Source organism: Bos taurus, unplaced genomic scaffold (assembly GCF_002263795.3).
Source record: "Bos taurus isolate L1 Dominette 01449 registration number 42190680 breed Hereford unplaced genomic scaffold, ARS-UCD2.0 Leftover_ScbfJmS_2049, whole genome shotgun sequence".
In the NCBI taxonomy this organism is placed as follows: Eukaryota; Metazoa; Chordata; class Mammalia; order Artiodactyla; family Bovidae; genus Bos; species Bos taurus.
The window spans coordinates 29520-44102 of NW_020191141.1; the positions used below are offsets into that span (position 1 = coordinate 29520).

At 55.1% G+C, this 14583-nt stretch overlaps 4 pseudogenes; 1 reads left to right on the forward strand and 3 right to left on the reverse strand.

Annotated features, from left to right (window-relative positions):
• Nucleotides 1-1791: 1791 nt before the first annotated feature.
• On the forward strand, nucleotides 1792-1911 carry LOC112445585 (uncharacterized; annotated as a pseudogene).
• A 5147-nt stretch (nucleotides 1912-7058) lies between these two features.
• On the reverse strand, nucleotides 7059-7178 carry LOC112445586 (uncharacterized; annotated as a pseudogene).
• A 3413-nt stretch (nucleotides 7179-10591) lies between these two features.
• LOC112445587 (uncharacterized) lies at nucleotides 10592-10711 on the reverse strand (annotated as a pseudogene).
• Nucleotides 10712-14125: 3414 nt separating this feature from the next.
• Nucleotides 14126-14245, reverse strand: LOC112445588 (uncharacterized; annotated as a pseudogene).
• Nucleotides 14246-14583: the final 338 nt, after the last annotated feature.

Below are 14583 nucleotides of genomic sequence, written 5' to 3' on the forward strand. Positions count from 1 at the left end.
TAGGTTCCAGACCACCACCACACACAGTCAGTAGCCAACGGAGTGGATTCCAGGAATACGTGTTGTTCACCCGCATTACCGTTGATATTGTTGCTGCACACTCAATGCAGTGGGCAGGGCCTGGATTGTCCACTGGGTCTCATGTGGAATGGAAAGAAGGGCTCCCCCCCCACACACACACACCCCACCCCCACTGTTGACAGCCTTGTGACGAGAAACGGTCCCCGAAACAAGAATCAGACAAACCAGAGAAGCCCAGATGATAGTCCTTGAGATGAAGGAACTAAGCAGCTGGTTGCGATGGCACCAAGGGGAAAGGTTGCTCTTTTTGTCTGCCCCTCTACTCCTTTCTTCCTGGACGCCTTAGGGTTTTGTCATGGAGATTTGAAAGAAAGTGCACAAAAGTCATATGTGTTGAATCAAGATTTTCCATTTAACCATCTCTCAAAAAGGAAGAGAGCTTCACCTGCACATGTTTCTTTCAAAACCGTCAATTGCTTTTCAATTCTGGCGTTTCTCTCTTGCCTTGTTCAGTTAGCCTTAACAGTAAAAATCAACGAAAACTACATAAAGATTCAAAGATACCAACAAAGGACAGCTTCTGTTTTTGAAATCATCTTTCCATTTAGTAGAACACGAGCTCTATTCTTTGTATTTTGCCTAGGGAATTAGCAATGTCCTGGTTCAGATGGCAAGGCATCCGTGCGCAGGAGACTGGGGTTTGATCCCTGGGTCGGGAAGATCCCGCCGGAGAAGGAAATGGCAACCCACTCCCAGTATCCTCGCCTGGGAAATGCCACGGAGAGAGGAGCCTGAGGGGCCGCAGTCCATGGGTTGTATTAAAGTTGGGCTCAACCCAGCAACTACGAACACAAGTATTTCCAAAGACCACACTCAAGTGTGTGTGTGTGTGCGTGTGTGTGTGTGTGTGTATCTCCTCTTGCCGTCTTGGAGTCTGTCTCGGAATCTTCATGTATTTCTGCCTCTGTATCTCCTGACAGCCAGCCGCCGGCCCGTTCGTCTTGCCCCCGCCTCTCCCAGGCGCTCTGGCTCTGGCTCAGGAGCTTGCGCAGGCCAGCTGTCTCCCTTGGCGTGGGTGCGTGCGAGTGTCTGTGTGTCTGTCTGTGTGCCTGCCTGTGGCTCGTCTGCTCTCTCAGGAAGGTCGAGGGCTTGGCGTGGGGTCAAAGGGGGGGCCTCGGTAGTGCGAAGGGGAGGGGCTGAGGCGCTCCGGTCGACCGCGCCTCCCTGGCTTCTGCTGGGTTTGGGCACCGGACAGGTGCCGGGCAAGTTGGGCGCTCAAGTTTCGCTGCGCCTAGGCCCGCAGGAGGTTCAGAGGCCCCTGGGCCGCGGGGGTTGGGAGGCGGCGGGCGCCGAAGACCGACACATCCGGGGCCGCGCGGGCCTGAGCAGCGAATGGGATCCGGGGGAGGCCCCGCTCAGCCAGCGCGGCCGGGTCTGGAGTTGCCGCGGGTGGGAGGGCGCCGAGACCTCCGCACCCCTCAGCCCAGCCCCCAGGCCCCGCGCGCACGCACGCACGCACGCCCTCCCGGTCAATGGGGGCTCCTGGAAGACCCTCGGGCCCCCGGGCCCGGCCAGGCGCTTGCTGGTCTGGTATTGGCGGTGTTCGGGGGGCGGGCCGGCGTCAGCAGGCCGGAGTCCGGTCGCCGGTCTTGCGGCTCAAGTACAGCACGCCCCCCGACGAGAGGTGCGGCCCGTTGGCCCGACCTGCAGGGCAGAGCGAAAGGGAGGCGAAGCCCAAGGCTCTTAGGGCGCCCCGCGCCAACCGCCTCCGGCTCCGGCCCTATCAGCCTGAAGGCGCCCGATCTCGTCTGATCTCGGAAGCTAAGCAGGGTCGGGCCTGGTTAGGATCTTGGATGGGAGACCACCTGGGAATCCCGGGTGCTCGAGGCTTTTTGCCTACCAGAAGAGGTCCTTTAGCCCCCGCCGCGCGTCCCGATTCTTGGATCCCCCCCGCAGCCCCAGCCCCTCCCGGGCCGCGGGGAGCGGCTGGCCGGGGCCCCGACTCCCGCTGCAGACCTGGGTTGCCTCCGCGCGGCCCGCGAGCCCCTCCGCATTCGCATTCGGCTTCCAGGACACCCGACGACCGGCAGTCCCGTCTCCATCTGGGGCACCTTTGGCTTGCCTCAGGCAATCCCGGGGCTTGCACGGACTCCAGCCAGAGCCCCAGCCCCCGCCCCACCCCCTGCCTCGCAGGCCATCGCGCATGCGCATGTGCGCACGCACGCACAGATAGATGTGCCCAAACGGGGCATCTATCTTGTTCACTTATACCGTGGGTGTATCTATGCCTGGGAGTCGGACTGCTGAACCATACGCTACTTCCACTTTTAGTTCCTTCGGGAACCTCCATATTCTTTTCCATACCGGCTCTACCCATGCCCATTCCTACTCACCGTGGAGGAGAGTTCCCTTTGCTCCACATCTTCTCCAGCACTGGTTATTGACAGACATCGCAGTGAGGCCCAATCGGACTCATGTGAAGTGGTCCCTCCTTGGAGTTTGGAGTTGAGCCTCTCCAATCATTAGTGATGTGGAGCAAGATGACCTTTTGGAAATGCAGATGCAATGCTGTCACCTCCCTGCTCCAACGGCTCTCGTATTTTCCCAGCATATTGAAGATACGACCACTTCCCTTCAGGCTTGCTCCTCACGTTCTTCTCTGATGTCTTTTGCCTGGAATGCCCTCTGCACTCTTTGGCTTCCATCCCATAGGGCATTTTTCGTTTCTTGAATGTCCTAAGTTTCCCTGGTCACCTAGCCTTCCAAGATGCTATTTTCCCTGCCTGAAATTCTTCCTGCATCTCAACCCTGGTTTACCTAGGTTCAACCTATGGACCTCAACGAAATGGTGCCTCTGGAAAGCCTTCCCTGACACCCAGGTTTTGTGGTGAGGGAAGAGGCCCCTCTATAGGTTCTCAAAGGATCTGCCTGTGATGTATCATTAGAGTCGTCTCAGTGAAAGCAGGAACTCTGTGTCTTCTTCTCTCCGCCTTCTATTCCCTGAAACTTATTACATGCCTCCTAGCTCATCGTAGGTGCTCAGTATTTACTTAGTGTGTGAAAGACAGAAAAGCTCTTGGACGCCTCAAGGGGTCACTTGGCTCGGCACTTTTGATCTCTTTGTCTATTTGGCGAGTCAATTCTTTCCTTTCCTGGGTTGATGTGTACACTATATTCGAGGCACAATCTAAGGCATGAAGACATATCCATACATAGAGGTTCTTGCTTTCAAGGAACTCGTACAGCAGATTTCTACAAGTTAGGGCTTTTCAAATGCTCTAGAAGCATGTGAACGTTCAGTATGCTCCATTTTCATTTCAAAGAAAGATCGTTTGACTTCCATAGCAAAGGTGGAGACCTTCCAACGTTGAGTCCAAGACTTATACCTTGACCATTTCAGGCAAGTCTTGTGGTTCCTTCTGGAGGTGTGTGGCTCTTGCAGAAATGTGAAGATCTTCCATCGTCCTCAGACTTTGGTGTCATTTGCAATCATCCAGAAAGCTTCCAGGTCTAGGTTCCAGACCACCACCACACACAGTCAGTAGCCAACGGAGTGGATTCCAGGAATACGTGTTGTTCACCCGCATTACCGTTGATATTGTTGCTGCACACTCAATGCAGTGGGCAGGGCCTGGATTGTCCACTGGGTCTCATGTGGAATGGAAAGAAGGGCTCCCCCCCCCACACACACACACCCCACCCCCACTGTTGACAGCCTTGTGACGAGAAACGGTCCCCGAAACAAGAATCAGACAAACCAGAGAAGCCCAGATGATAGTCCTTGAGATGAAGGAACTAAGCAGCTGGTTGCGATGGCACCAAGGGGAAAGGTTGCTCTTTTTGTCTGCCCCTCTACTCCTTTCTTCCTGGACGCCTTAGGGTTTTGTCATGGAGATTTGAAAGAAAGTGCACAAAAGTCATATGTGTTGAATCAAGATTTTCCATTTAACCATCTCTCAAAAAGGAAGAGAGCTTCACCTGCACATGTTTCTTTCAAAACCGTCAATTGCTTTTCAATTCTGGCGTTTCTCTCTTGCCTTGTTCAGTTAGCCTTAACAGTAAAAATCAACGAAAACTACATAAAGATTCAAAGATACCAACAAAGGACAGCTTCTGTTTTTGAAATCATCTTTCCATTTAGTAGAACACGAGCTCTATTCTTTGTATTTTGCCTAGGGAATTAGCAATGTCCTGGTTCAGATGGCAAGGCATCCGTGCGCAGGAGACTGGGGTTTGATCCCTGGGTCGGGAAGATCCCGCCGGAGAAGGAAATGGCAACCCACTCCCAGTATCCTCGCCTGGGAAATGCCACGGAGAGAGGAGCCTGAGGGGCCGCAGTCCATGGGTTGTATTAAAGTTGGGCTCAACCCAGCAACTACGAACACAAGTATTTGGCAGACGGAACGGGCCGCGGGGCTGTCAGGAGATACAGAGGCAGAAAATACATGAAGATCCAGAGACAGACTCCAAAACGGCAAGAGGAAGATACACACACACACACACACACACACACACACACACTTGAGTGTGGTCTTTGGAATACTTGTGTTCGTAGTTGCTGGGTTGAGCCCAACTTTAATACAACCCATGGACTGCGGCCCATCAGGCTCCTCTGTCCGTGGCATTTCCCAGGCGAGGATACTGGAGTGGGTTGCCATTTCCTTCTCCGGCGGGATCTTCCCGACCCAGGGATCAAACCCCAGTCTCCTGCGCGCGGATGCCTTGCCATCTGAACCAGGACATTGCTAATTCCCTAGGCAAAATACAAAGAATAGAGCTCGTGTTCTACTAAATGGAAAGATGATTTCAAAAACAGAAGCTGTCCTTTGTTGGTATCTTTGAATCTTTATGTAGTTTTCGTTGATTTTTACTGTTAAGGCTAACTGAACAAGGCAAGAGAGAAACCCAGAATTGAAAAGCAATTGACGGTTTTGAAAGAAACATGTGCAGGTGAAGCTCTCTTCCTTTTTGAGAGATGGTTAAATGCAAAATCTTGATTCAACACATATGACTTTTGTGCACTTTCTTTCAAATCTCCATGACAAAACCCTAAGGCGTCCAGGAAGAAAGGAGTAGAGGGGCAGACAAAAAGAGCAACCTTTCCCCTTGGTGCCATCGCAACCAGCTGCTTAGTTCCTTCATCTCAAGGACTATCATCTGGGCTTCTCTGGTTTGTCTGATTCTTGTTTCGGGGACCGTTTCTCGTCACAAGGCTGTCAACAGTGGGGGTGGGGTGTGTGTGTGTGGGGGGGGAGCCCTTCTTTCCATTCCACATGAGACCCAGTGGACAATCCAGGCCCTGCCCACTGCATTGAGTGTGCAGCAACAATATCAACGGTAATGCGGGTGAACAATGCGTATTCCTGGAATCCACTCCGTTGGCTACTGACTGTGTGTGGTGGTGGTCTGGAACCTAGACCTGGAAGCTTTCTGGATGATTGCAAATGACACCAAAGTCTGAGGACGATGGAAGATCTTCACATTTCTGCAAGAGCCACACACCTCCAGAAGGAACCACAAGACTTGCCTGAAATGGTCAAGGTATAAGTCTTGGACTCAACGTTGGAAGGTCTCCACCTTTGCTATGGAAGTCAAACGATCTTTCTTTGAAATGAAAATGGAGCATACTGAACGTTCCCATGCTTCTAGAGCATTTGAAAAGCCCTAACTTGTAGAAATCTGCTGTACGAGTTCCTTGAAAGCAAGAACCTCTATGTATGGATATGTCTTCATGCCTTAGATTGTGCCTCGAATATAGTGTACACATCAACCCAGGAAAGGAAAGAATTGACTCGCCAAATAGACAAAGAGATCAAAAGTGCCGAGCCAAGTGACCCCTTGAGGCTTCCAAGAGCTTTTCTGTCTTTCACACACTAAGTAAATACTGAGCACCTACGATGAGCTAGGAGGCATGTAATAAGTTTCAGGGAATAGAAGGCGGAGAGAAGAAGACACAGAGTTCCTGCTTTCACTGAGACGACTCTAATGATACATCACAGGCAGATCCTTTGAGAACCTATAGAGGGGCCTCTTCCCTCACCACAAAACCTGGGTGTCAGGGAAGGCTTTCCAGAGGCACCATTTCGTTGAGGTCCATAGGTTGAACCTAGGTAAACCAGGGTTGAGATGCAGGAAGAATTTCAGGCAGGGAAAATAGCATCTTGGAAGGCTAGGTGACCAGGGAAACTTAGGACATTCAAGAAACGAAAAATGCCCTATGGGATGGAAGCCAAAGAGTGCAGAGGGCATTCCAGGCAAAAGACATCAGAGAAGAACGTGAGGAGCAAGCCTGAAGGGAAGTGGTCGTATCTTCAATATGCTGGGAAAATACGAGAGCCGTTGGAGCAGGGAGGTGACAGCATTGCATCTGCATTTCCAAAAGGTCATCTTGCTCCACATCACTAATGATTGGAGAGGCTCAACTCCAAACTCCAAGGAGGGACCACTTCACATGAGTCCGATTGGGCCTCACTGCGATGTCTGTCAATAACCAGTGCTGGAGAAGATGTGGAGCAAAGGGAACTCTCCTCCACGGTGAGTAGGAATGGGCATGGGTAGAGCCGGTATGGAAAAGAATATGGAGGTTCCCGAAGGAACTAAAAGTGGAAGTAGCGTATGGTTCAGCAGTCCGACTCCCAGGCATAGATACACCCACGGTATAAGTGAACAAGATAGATGCCCCGTTTGGGCACATCTATCTGTGCGTGCGTGCGCACATGCGCATGCGCGATGGCCTGCGAGGCAGGGGGTGGGGCGGGGGCTGGGGCTCTGGCTGGAGTCCGTGCAAGCCCCGGGATTGCCTGAGGCAAGCCAAAGGTGCCCCAGATGGAGACGGGACTGCCGGTCGTCGGGTGTCCTGGAAGCCGAATGCGAATGCGGAGGGGCTCGCGGGCCGCGCGGAGGCAACCCAGGTCTGCAGCGGGAGTCGGGGCCCCGGCCAGCCGCTCCCCGCGGCCCGGGAGGGGCTGGGGCTGCGGGGGGGATCCAAGAATCGGGACGCGCGGCGGGGGCTAAAGGACCTCTTCTGGTAGGCAAAAAGCCTCGAGCACCCGGGATTCCCAGGTGGTCTCCCATCCAAGATCCTAACCAGGCCCGACCCTGCTTAGCTTCCGAGATCAGACGAGATCGGGCGCCTTCAGGCTGATAGGGCCGGAGCCGGAGGCGGTTGGCGCGGGGCGCCCTAAGAGCCTTGGGCTTCGCCTCCCTTTCGCTCTGCCCTGCAGGTCGGGCCAACGGGCCGCACCTCTCGTCGGGGGGCGTGCTGTACTTGAGCCGCAAGACCGGCGACCGGACTCCGGCCTGCTGACGCCGGCCCGCCCCCCGAACACCGCCAATACCAGACCAGCAAGCGCCTGGCCGGGCCCGGGGGCCCGAGGGTCTTCCAGGAGCCCCCATTGACCGGGAGGGCGTGCGTGCGTGCGTGCGCGCGGGGCCTGGGGGCTGGGCTGAGGGGTGCGGAGGTCTCGGCGCCCTCCCACCCGCGGCAACTCCAGACCCGGCCGCGCTGGCTGAGCGGGGCCTCCCCCGGATCCCATTCGCTGCTCAGGCCCGCGCGGCCCCGGATGTGTCGGTCTTCGGCGCCCGCCGCCTCCCAACCCCCGCGGCCCAGGGGCCTCTGAACCTCCTGCGGGCCTAGGCGCAGCGAAACTTGAGCGCCCAACTTGCCCGGCACCTGTCCGGTGCCCAAACCCAGCAGAAGCCAGGGAGGCGCGGTCGACCGGAGCGCCTCAGCCCCTCCCCTTCGCACTACCGAGGCCCCCCCTTTGACCCCACGCCAAGCCCTCGACCTTCCTGAGAGAGCAGACGAGCCACAGGCAGGCACACAGACAGACACACAGACACTCGCACGCACCCACGCCAAGGGAGACAGCTGGCCTGCGCAAGCTCCTCAGCCAGAGCCAGAGCGCCTGGGAGAGGCGGGGGCAAGACGAACGGGCCGGCGGCTGGCTGTCAGGAGATACAGAGGCAGAAATACATGAAGATTCCGAGACAGACTCCAAGACGGCAAGAGGAGATACACACACACACACACACACGCACACACACACACACTTGAGTGTGGTCTTTGGAAATACTTGTGTTCGTAGTTGCTGGGTTGAGCCCAACTTTAATACAACCCATGGACTGCGGCCCATCAGGCTCCTCTGTCCGTGGCATTTCCCAGGCGAGGATACTGGAGTGGGTTGCCATTTCCTTCTCCGGCGGGATCTTCCCGACCCAGGGATCAAACCCCAGTCTCCTGCGCGCGGATGCCTTGCCATCTGAACCAGGACATTGCTAATTCCCTAGGCAAAATACAAAGAATAGAGCTCGTGTTCTACTAAATGGAAAGATGATTTCAAAAACAGAAGCTGTCCTTTGTTGGTATCTTTGAATCTTTATGTAGTTTTCGTTGATTTTTACTGTTAAGGCTAACTGAACAAGGCAAGAGAGAAACCCCAGAATTGAAAAGCAATTGACGGTTTTGAAAGAAACATGTGCAGGTGAAGCTCTCTTCCTTTTTGAGAGATGCTTAAATGCAAAATCTTGATTCAACACATATGACTTTTGTGCACTTTCTTTCAAATCTCCATGACAAAACCCTAAGGCGTCCAGGAAGAAAGGAGTAGAGGGGCAGACAAAAAGAGCAACCTTTCCCCTTGGTGCCATCGCAACCAGCTGCTTAGTTCCTTCATCTCAAGGACTATCATCTGGGCTTCTCTGGTTTGTCTGATTCTTGTTTCGGGGACCGTTTCTCGTCACAAGGCTGTCAACAGTGGGGGTGGGGTGTGTGTGTGTGGGGGGGGAGCCCTTCTTTCCATTCCACATGAGACCCAGTGGACAATCCAGGCCCTGCCCACTGCATTGAGTGTGCAGCAACAATATCAACGGTAATGCCGGTGAACAATGCGTATTCCTGGAATCCACTCCGTTGGCTACTGACTGTGTGTGGTGGTGGTCTGGAACCTAGACCTGGAAGCTTTCTGGATGATTGCAAATGACACCAAAGTCTGAGGACGATGGAAGATCTTCACATTTCTGCAAGAGCCACACACCTCCAGAAGGAACCACAAGACTTGCCTGAAATGGTCAAGGTATAAGTCTTGGACTCAACGTTGGAAGGTCTCCACCTTTGCTATGGAAGTCAAACGATCTTTCTTTGAAATGAAAATGGAGCATACTGAACGTTCCCATGCTTCTAGAGCATTTGAAAAGCCCTAACTTGTAGAAATCTGCTGTACGAGTTCCTTGAAAGCAAGAACCTCTATGTATGGATATGTCTTCATGCCTTAGATTGTGCCTCGAATATAGTGTACACATCAACCCAGGAAAGGAAAGAATTGACTCGCCAAATAGACAAAGAGATCAAAAGTGCCGAGCCAAGTGACCCCTTGAGGCGTCCAAGAGCTTTTCTGTCTTTCACACACTAAGTAAATACTGAGCACCTACGATGAGCTAGGAGGCATGTAATAAGTTTCAGGGAATAGAAGGCGGAGAGAAGAAGACACAGAGTTCCTGCTTTCACTGAGACGACTCTAATGATACATCACAGGCAGATCCTTTGAGAACCTATAGAGGGGCCTCTTCCCTCACCACAAAACCTGGGTGTCAGGGAAGGCTTTCCAGAGGCACCATTTCGTTGAGGTCCATAGGTTGAACCTAGGTAAACCAGGGTTGAGATGCAGGAAGAATTTCAGGCAGGGAAAATAGCATCTTGGAAGGCTAGGTGACCAGGGAAACTTAGGACATTCAAGAAACGAAAAATGCCCTATGGGATGGAAGCCAAAGAGTGCAGAGGGCATTCCAGGCAAAAGACATCAGAGAAGAACGTGAGGAGCAAGCCTGAAGGGAAGTGGTCGTATCTTCAATATGCTGGGAAAATACGAGAGCCGTTGGAGCAGGGAGGTGACAGCATTGCATCTGCATTTCCAAAAGGTCATCTTGCTCCACATCACTAATGATTGGAGAGGCTCAACTCCAAACTCCAAGGAGGGACCACTTCACATGAGTCCGATTGGGCCTCACTGCGATGTCTGTCAATAACCAGTGCTGGAGAAGATGTGGAGCAAAGGGAACTCTCCTCCACGGTGAGTAGGAATGGGCGTGGGTAGAGCCGGTATGGAAAAGAATATGGAGGTTCCCGAAGGAACTAAAAGTGGAAGTAGCGTATGGTTCAGCAGTCCGACTCCCAGGCATAGATACACCCACGGTATAAGTGAACAAGATAGATGCCCCGTTTGGGCACATCTATCTGTGCGTGCGTGCGCACATGCGCATGCGCGATGGCCTGCGAGGCAGGGGGTGGGGCGGGGGCTGGGGCTCTGGCTGGAGTCCGTGCAAGCCCCGGGATTGCCTGAGGCAAGCCAAAGGTGCCCCAGATGGAGACGGGACTGCCGGTCGTCGGGTGTCCTGGAAGCCGAATGCGAATGCGGAGGGGCTCGCGGGCCGCGCGGAGGCAACCCAGGTCTGCAGCGGGAGTCGGGGCCCCGGCCAGCCGCTCCCCGCGGCCCGGGAGGGGCTGGGGCTGCGGGGGGGATCCAAGAATCGGGACGCGCGGCGGGGGCTAAAGGACCTCTTCTGGTAGGCAAAAAGCCTCGAGCACCCGGGATTCCCAGGTGGTCTCCCATCCAAGATCCTAACCAGGCCCGACCCTGCTTAGCTTCCGAGATCAGACGAGATCGGGCGCCTTCAGGCTGATAGGGCCGGAGCCGGAGGCGGTTGGCGCGGGGCGCCCTAAGAGCCTTGGGCTTCGCCTCCCTTTCGCTCTGCCCTGCAGGTCGGGCCAACGGGCCGCACCTCTCGTCGGGGGGCGTGCTGTACTTGAGCCGCAAGACCGGTCACCGGACTCCGGCCTGCTGACGCCGGCCCGCCCCCCGAACACCGCCAATACCAGACCAGCAAGCGCCTGGCCGGGCCCGGGGGCCCGAGGGTCTTCCAGGAGCCCCCATTGACCGGGAGGGCGTGCGTGCGTGCGTGCGCGCGGGGCCTGGGGGCTGGGCTGAGGGGTGCGGAGGTCTCGGCGCCCTCCCACCCGCGGCAACTCCAGACCTGGCCGCGCTCGCTGAGCGGGGCCTCCCCCCGATCCCATTCGCTGCTCAGGCCCGCGCGGCCCCGGAGGTGTCGGTCTTCGGCGCCCGCCGCCTCCCAACCCCCGCGGCCCAGGGGCCTCTGAACCTCCTGCGGGCCTAGGCGCAGCGAAACTTGAGCGCCCAACTTGCCCGGCACCTGTCCGGTGCCCAAACCCAGCAGAAGCCAGGGAGGCGCGGTCGACCGGAGCGCCTCAGCCCCTCCCCTTCGCACTACCGAGGCCCCCCCTTTGACCCCACGCCAAGCCCTCGACCTTCCTGAGAGAGCAGACGAGCCACAGGCAGGCACACAGACAGACACACAGACACTCGCACGCACCCACGCCAAGGGAGACAGCTGGCCTGCGCAAGCTCCTCAGCCAGAGCCAGAGCGCCTGGGAGAGGCGGGGGCAAGACGAACGGGCCGGCGGCTGGCTGTCAGGAGATACAGAGGCAGAAATACATGAAGATTCCGAGACAGACTCCAAGACGGCAAGAGGAGATACACACACACACACACACACGCACACACACACACACTTGAGTGTGGTCTTTGGAAATACTTGTGTTCGTAGTTGCTGGGTTGAGCCCAACTTTAATACAACCCATGGACTGCGGCCCCTCAGGCTCCTCTCTCCGTGGCATTTCCCAGGCGAGGATACTGGGAGTGGGTTGCCATTTCCTTCTCCGGCGGGATCTTCCCGACCCAGGGATCAAACCCCAGTCTCCTGCGCACGGATGCCTTGCCATCTGAACCAGGACATTGCTAATTCCCTAGGCAAAATTCAAAGAATAGAGCTCGTGTTCTACTAAATGGAAAGATGATTTCAAAAACAGAAGCTGTCCTTTGTTGGTATCTGTGAATCTTTATGTAGTTTTCGTTGATTTTTACTGTTAAGGCTAACTGAACAAGGCAAGAGAGAAACGCCAGAATTGAAAAGCAATTGACGGTTTTGAAAGAAACATGTGCAGGTGAAGCTCTCTTCCTTTTTGAGAGATGCTTAAATGCAAAATCTTGATTCAACACATATGACTTTTGTGCACTTTCTTTCAAATCTCCATGACAAAACCCTAAGGCGTCCAGGAAGAAAGGAGTAGAGGGGCAGACAAAAAGAGCAACCTTTCCCCTTGGTGCCATCGCAACCAGCTGCTTAGTTCCTTCATCTCAAGGACTATCATCTGGGCTTCTCTGGTTTGTCTGATTCTTGTTTCGGGGACCGTTTCTCGTCACAAGGCTGTCAACAGTGGGGGTGGGGTGTGTGTGTGTGGGGGGGGAGCCCTTCTTTCCATTCCACATGAGACCCAGTGGACAATCCAGGCCCTGCCCACTGCATTGAGTGTGCAGCAACAATATCAACGGTAATGTGGGTGAACAACACGTATTCCTGGAATCCACTCCGTTGGCTACTGACTGTGTGTGGTGGTGGTCTGGAACCTAGACCTGGAAGCTTTCTGGATGATTGCAAATGACACCAAAGTCTGAGGACGATGGAAGATCTTCACATTTCTGCAAGAGCCACACACCTCCAGAAGGAACCACAAGACTTGCCTGAAATGGTCAAGGTATAAGTCTTGGACTCAACGTTGGAAGGTCTCCACCTTTGCTATGGAAGTCAAACGATCTTTCTTTGAAATGAAAATGGAGCATACTGAACGTTCCCATGCTTCTAGAGCATTTGAAAAGCCCTAACTTGTAGAAATCTGCTGTACGAGTTCCTTGAAAGCAAGAACCTCTATGTATGGATATGTCTTCATGCCTTAGATTGTGCCTCGAATATAGTGTACACATCAACCCAGGAAAGGAAAGAATTGACTCGCCAAATAGACAAAGAGATCAAAAGTGCCGAGCCAAGTGACCCCTTGAGGCGTCCAAGAGCTTTTCTGTCTTTCACACACTAAGTAAATACTGAGCACCTACGATGAGCTAGGAGGCATGTAATAAGTTTCAGGGAATAGAAGGCGGAGAGAAGAAGACACAGAGTTCCTGCTTTCACTGAGACGACTCTAATGATACATCACAGGCAGATCCTTTGAGAACCTATAGAGGGGCCTCTTCCCTCACCACAAAACCTGGGTGTCAGGGAAGGCTTTCCAGAGGCACCATTTCGTTGAGGTCCATAGGTTGAACCTAGGTAAACCAGGGTTGAGATGCAGGAAGAATTTCAGGCAGGGAAAATAGCATCTTGGAAGGCTAGGTGACCAGGGAAACTTAGGACATTCAAGAAACGAAAAATGCCCTATGGGATGGAAGCCAAAGAGTGCAGAGGGCATTCCAGGCAAAAGACATCAGAGAAGAACGTGAGGAGCAAGCCTGAAGGGAAGTGGTCGTATCTTCAATATGCTGGGAAAATACGAGAGCCGTTGGAGCAGGGAGGTGACAGCATTGCATCTGCATTTCCAAAAGGTCATCTTGCTCCACATCACTAATGATTGGAGAGGCTCAACTCCAAACTCCAAGGAGGGACCACTTCACATGAGTCCGATTGGGCCTCACTGCGATGTCTGTCAATAACCAGTGCTGGAGAAGATGTGGAGCAAAGGGAACTCTCCTCCACGGTGAGTAGGAATGGGCGTGGGTAGAGCCGGTATGGAAAAGAATATGGAGGTTCCCGAAGGAACTAAAAGTGGAAGTAGCGTATGGTTCAGCAGTCCGACTCCCAGGCATAGATACACCCACGGTATAAGTGAACAAGATAGATGCCCCGTTTGGGCACATCTATCTGTGCGTGCGTGCGCACATGCGCATGCGCGATGGCCTGCGAGGCAGGGGGTGGGGCGGGGGCTGGGGCTCTGGCTGGAGTCCGTGCAAGCCCCGGGATTGCCTGAGGCAAGCCAAAGGTGCCCCAGATGGAGACGGGACTGCCGGTCGTCGGGTGTCCTGGAAGCCGAATGCGAATGCGGAGGGGCTCGCGGGCCGCGCGGAGGCAACCCAGGTCTGCAGCGGGAGTCGGGGCCCCGGCCAGCCGCTCCCCGCGGCCCGGGAGGGGCTGGGGCTGCGGGGGGGATCCAAGAATCGGGACGCGCGGCGGGGGCTAAAGGACCTCTTCTGGTAGGCAAAAAGCCTCGAGCACCCGGGATTCCCAGGTGGTCTCCCATCCAAGATCCTAACCAGGCCCGACCCTGCTTAGCTTCCGAGATCAGACGAGATCGGGCGCCTTCAGGCTGATAGGGCCGGAGCCGGAGGCGGTTGGCGCGGGGCGCCCTAAGAGCCTTGGGCTTCGCCTCCCTTTCGCTCTGCCCTGCAGGTCGGGCCAACGGGCCGCACCTCTCGTCGGGGGGCGTGCTGTACTTGAGCCGCAAGACCGGCGACCGGACTCCGGCCTGCTGACGCCGGCCCGCCCCCCGAACACCGCCAATACCAGACCAGCAAGCGCCTGGCCGGGCCCGGGGGCCCGAGGGTCTTCCAGGAGCCCCCATTGACCGGGAGGGCGTGCGTGCGTGCGTGCGCGCGGGGCCTGGGGGCTGGGCTGAGGGGTGCGGAGGTCTCGGCGCCCTCCCACCCGCGGCAACTCCAGAC